This window comes from Aplysia californica, unplaced genomic scaffold (assembly GCF_000002075.1).
Source record: "Aplysia californica isolate F4 #8 unplaced genomic scaffold, AplCal3.0 scaffold00157, whole genome shotgun sequence".
Lineage (NCBI taxonomy): Eukaryota > Metazoa > Mollusca > Gastropoda > Aplysiida > Aplysiidae > Aplysia > Aplysia californica.
Genome location: NW_004797427.1, coordinates 968,535 through 974,271, shown reverse-complemented (window position 1 = coordinate 974,271; position 5,737 = coordinate 968,535). Strand labels below are relative to the sequence as shown.

The 5,737-nt window shown below is 40.4% G+C and overlaps 1 protein-coding gene across 1 annotated transcript in view; it reads left to right on the top strand.

Moving 5' to 3' along the window:
• Window positions 1–5,737, top strand: part of LOC118477624 (N-acetylgalactosaminyltransferase 6-like) — a 17,925-nt gene that overhangs the window by 10,780 nt on the left and 1,408 nt on the right. The window lies entirely within an intron of this gene.

Below are 5,737 nucleotides of genomic sequence, written 5' to 3'. Positions count from 1 at the left end.
AAGGGATCTTTAACGTGCGCAACTTGCACACGGGCCCTCCGAGATTTTTCGCCCTTGTCCGAGAAGGCTAGGTGTAGATCTTTCCTACCAGAAGATCAGAGGTGTGGCAGAAGGACAGCAGTAAAGAGGAGCCAAGGAGTAACAGTAGAAAGGCTGCAGAAAGAGTCAGGAGCCCAGAGGAGGGGGCAAAGGAGGTAAGGGGGTGGGGGCAGAATGTGAAAATGAAAGCAGACTAAAAGACCATTGCTAGAGATCAGGAAAGGAGGTGAAAGGAGACAATTTTTGAGAAGAAAATTTTTCGGTCGCTACCCGGATTGGAACCCGGGACCTTTGAATGAGAGGCCAACACCTTAACCTCTAGGCCACGAGAGCCCCCTCAGTATTATCAGAGGTGGAAGTTAAAATCAGGAGGACCGACCTCTAAGATAACCTTACAGCACTGAAAAGGGCGTCAAACCCATGCCTTACCGTGCTTTATTATACTATACCAGACCGATGACTACAAAAAGGCAGACTTAGGCCCCTACGTATCTGAGATATCTTTGACAGAATGATTAAAAAGGGGGGTGGGGAAGTCAGCAGATCATATTGAATGGCATAAAGATAATAATAATAATAATATGACCTTTGACCCACCTCTCTTCCACACTGGTCTGTAGATCGATAAGCTGACGGCCTAAAGTGGCCAGGATTTTGTCCACATGTTCCAACTTGGAGGTTAGTTTCTGCTCCAAGTTGTTGATGTTTGTCGTCTGACCTTTAAAGAAAAGGTGGGAAGGGGGGAGATAAGAATGTTATGTAAAGTTGCTGGATGTTGTTTGAAGGGAGGGGTGGCAGTCTCTATAATGTTATGTCTGTGTATGTTATGTGGGATTATGGGGATCGTTCTGTTTTGTCTGTGAATGTTGTGGGGAAGATGAACGTTACGTGCGTCGTTGACTGTTATGTGGGGAGATGGAAGCGCTGTTTTATGTCTGTGGGTGTTGTGTGAGAAAGTATGAATCTTATTTTGCGACTGTGTGTATTATGTGGGATGGTATTGGCGTTATGTTGCGACTGTGGGTATTATGTGGGATGGTATGAACGTTATGTTGTGAGTGTGGGTATTATATGGGATGGAATGAACGTTATGTTGTGAGTGTGGGTATATATGGGAGGGTATGAACGTTATGTTGTGACTGTGAGTGGGTGTTTTGTGTGATGGTGAGAGTGCTAAGTCATATCTGTAGGTTTTGTTTGAAAAGTGTTTATGCGTTGGGGCGAATATCTTGTTACATATCTCATTGGAGACCTTTAGCACGATGGCTCATTTGGCCAATAAATAACGAAAGCATTTGATCTATTTTGTTCTGGTGTAAATCCACACTGCTGGCCATATTTCCCGAAGAGAGCAAAGATGTCACAAAATAATGAAATGTGTAGTCGCATAGAAACAGAGTTTTAAAAAAACAATACGAGGTTTGGGAATGTCAGGTTTTCTCAAAGCGTTGGATGCACTAAATTATTTCTCTGTGAAGTGAAAAATACGCTTGTTGATATTAATATTACTGTGTAGAACATAGCGGGGAAAATCTGCCGCAAGTATAAAGTATTCACTGTTACAATTCCGTTTCAAGAAACAGTTTGAGTATATCATCAACCTCCCACGGTATATGAACAGAAGAGGCGTAGCCTTGTTAAAAATCATAGATCAAGTCTTCAATTAAATAACAATCTTTGTTGATGGAAATCAATAAATTCACCTTTATGTGAGAGGTGTAACTCTCATGAAATTGAAGATGAATTTCACTGTATTTGTTTTGGTCCAAATTTTGCCCATCAAAAGAAATTGCCAATTCCTCCCAGTCTGACTTGGCCCAGTGACAGAATATGCAATGTTTGACCCATGATAAGAGATAGTGATATGTGCACAACCTGTACTTTTTCATTATGGAAACTTTATTTAACAAATGAGTGTTTTATGTGATATGATGTGAACCAATGGCTTTAAACACTGAGTTTACTTACCTTTTTACTAAAACAAACAATAAATAAAGATTTTGAATTCCCACCACCCACGTGCGTCGTTCTGTTTGTTCGTTTGGGTTGACTCACAAGAGCACATAAAAACAAAATGCACATCAGAAAGAAAAAAGACAAACAAACGAAGAGAATCACTAAAAAAAGGGACACGAAACAAAAAGGAACTCTCAAAGAAGTGACAAATACCGAAATAAAACAGTCAACGAGCGAGAGGAATGCATATTAAGATATACTCTTCACAGCCGCCCAAGGTTGTAAACCCGATGTCTTTTCTTCAATAACGACGCTTGTGATGTAATGATTTACCTGTCTGGCGTTGTACGCAAAGGAGGTGAGTTTGATTCCCATGTACTCCATCAAGTATCTCCATCTATCTGCTAGGATGCTGTATCCCACTGAGCCCAGATAAGACCTGGAAGGTAGGGTCGAAGTTGCCCGCCTACTAAACGATCTAAATTATGTAGGTACAGACGTATAACACTGCTGACAATGAATGACCAGCAATGAAACGAGGTGAAGAAGCTCGCCTCCAAAATCATATAAAAGCTGTGTTAATAGGCGCAGTATAAGATATACACACACAAAAACAGTCACCTTGAGCCGCACTGGGGGTAGGGTTGACGGTAGGTCCGGTTAGCGCGCTCGCCCTAATAAGTCCTGAGCACACCAGGGCCAGAACCGAACACCATACGACTGTCTGTGAACAGTAAAAATGTTGTCAGAGAGAGGGGGGCGGGGAGATATATATATATATACCCTGAGAACGCGAGGTTACCGTAAGTTTGAGTTTTACGGCAATTTCAACAACGCATTTTAGCTTATAAACAGAACAGCAAGAACATTACAACTAAAACAAAGAATTCAAAGACATAGATAGTAGTGTCGTTGCTTTTGCTGCTGGTGCCGTTATTGTTGTTGTTGTTTTTGTTTTAGTTGTTTTAGTTGTTGTTATTGTTGTTGCTATTTTGGGGGTTAGTTGTTGTTCTTGTCTCTTGTTATTACTTAGCTGAGGCTATGTTACTGCTGTTTCCTGCTGCTGTTACTTAGCTTTTAACATCTCTTATGGTCGTGTTGTTTGAATATTTTGACATATTTTTGTTCGCTTGTGGGAGTGGATATTGGCAATGAAGGTGTGAGCCGATCTAAGATCTTAACACGCGATCTTTGAGGAGAGTAAAACCAGTGTTGTTTTAGTGAGTTAAAGAGTAGCACGGGGACAGCCTTCAGTCAGTGCCTTATTTATATTATGATATTAATATAATATTAATATAATATGTAATGCTGAGGAATAGCAAGAAGGTAGAAAAATATAGCGTAAAAGGGGGTTGAGTTGACAGACAGACGGACGGACAGACAGACAGACAGACAGACAGACAGACAGACAGACAGACAGACAGACAGACAAGTGCACGTTAACCAAGCATACATAAGGTAGTAATTATACATTTCCTGAAGAAGGGGGTGATAAGCAGATTTTAGAAAATGCAATATCGGCTTTTTTATTATTTTGAGTCGGCTTATAGTAATTAATGGTATTGGAGAGACTGTTTCATGGTCATAATGATATATTAAAAGGATGTGATATTACATTACAAGTCTTGTATCAAGTGCTTCCATAACAGAGCCTGAGAGGAGGCATTAAATTATATCCTTGAATGATATGCCGATTTTTATTTGTTTACTTGTTTGTTTATTTACTTTTTTATTTGCTTCTTGTTTGTTTGTTTGTTTGATTGTTTGTTTGTTCTTTCGGGGTCTGTGTCTTTAAGACGTCACAGTAGGCAAAAATTAGATACATGGTAAAAGTCTATAATGCATGTCCATTCGTCCCACTTGAACATAAACAGAGAGTGTTCAAAAGAGAAACTGTATTGTAGTATTTATGACTTTGGTCCACCAAATCACCAGCGTCGGTGGTGTAGCAGTCAGGCTCTACGCCGTCGCACGCAGAGGACACGATTGGGATTTTTTTTTTTACGTTTGTTAATCGAGTAGTCCTATTCGTCTGTAGAATCGTTGTGTCCCACTCAACCCGGGTCGGTTCTAACGGGTAGTATCAGAGCAGCCTGCTTCCTAAACAAACTAAAAATGTAACAATAGGGGGCAAAAATTCAAAATTGAAAGGCTTACCTACCATGAAAAATGTGTAATAGTTCTATTGCACCTGTAAAATGGTAAGCCACACCTTTACATCTTTCGTGATTCCAAACGTAGTGACCAAGTCTCTCCTTTGGAGCATATAATACATATTTTCTCAAAGTATTTTTATCAAGGAAGCCAAGACCTGAGGGAGGGAAGTACAATGAAGTACTTGGCTAATCTACTTCCTGTATGTCCTCCACCCAGGCAAAGCTGTATCAAGCATACTGCATTAAAATCATTTCGCTATCTCAGAATCACAAAGGTCTTTCTGACATTTTTCTCCGTTTTGAGGTACTAAAACCATGAGGTCAGAAACCAAAGTATGTTCTCTCTGCTCTATCAACGTCGTAAAATGTTTCGGAGTTGTTATCAAGATATTCAAATAATTGTATTCGAAAAAGGCTTGACATGATGTGAAACTCAAAATCTTTGACGTCACATTTCTCCAAAGTAGGTACTAAGCAGATATATAGAACTTTGTAATTCTGAGGTAGCGATTTGTCACTAGGCACTGTTGAGACGAAACAGATCATAATATAGTGGGGCAACACAAGAAACAACTACTCACCCAAGCCGAGCACGTACTCATAATCTGCGTGGTCGTGGGCAGAAATGGCGGAGGCGGAGATGTGATTGTCGTTGTAGTAGTCCCTGGTCCCTCCGTGCACAATGCGAGTTTTCTTCACGCCAGACTGGCCGTCAGAACGTACCCTGAGAACGCGAGGTTACCGTAAGTTTGAGTTTTACGGCAATTTCAACAACGCATTTTAGCTTATAAACAGAGACAAGACCTGTGAAAAACAGTCTAGATCGTTTACTGATGCGAAGGGATGAATAGATTTCACAGTTCTCAGAGAAACCCGGATTCTGAGAAATGTTGCTCCTCTCTGCAAAAAGGGGGGGGGGGGGGGGGGGGGGGACAACAGTTGTGTGTCAACAACAAGAAAAAAAAGCAGGCCAAAGTGACGAGTTTATCAACAATGTTCCAGGTTGGCTGGAACCGTTACTGGCTAGAGTCAAAGAGAACTACACAAGAGTCGTCTTCCCAAACATAGAACGCATTTCTCCATCGACTTTCACCCTGAAGTGCACACACAAGGTGGCGGTGCGAGGAGTGTTTCGCATGAATGACCTCGCCTTCCAGTGGGACGCTCTGCCACCCGAAGAGAAGAAGAGGCGAAAGAGTTATACAGACGCCATCAGGTAAATAGCTGATCTATAGGATGTATGTATTATATAATATGCAAAATGTGTATTATATTATATTGCTGATCTATAGGATGAATGTATTATATGCAAAATATGTATTTTTATAATATTATTATATCGCTACCTTAGAATTACAAGGTTTAATCTGCTCAATGCCTAGTTCAAAGAATATGTTTAAGTTTCACAACATGCCAAGCTTTTCAAATGGAATTCTTTGAATGTCTTGATTATAACTCCGAATAATCTTAAGATTTTGATAGAGCACATAGAACGTTTGGTTTCTGACCTTATGGTCTTAGTAACTAAAAACAGCCAAAAATGTCAGGTAGAACTTTGTAATTCTAAGGTAGTCGCCTCTGCAGGT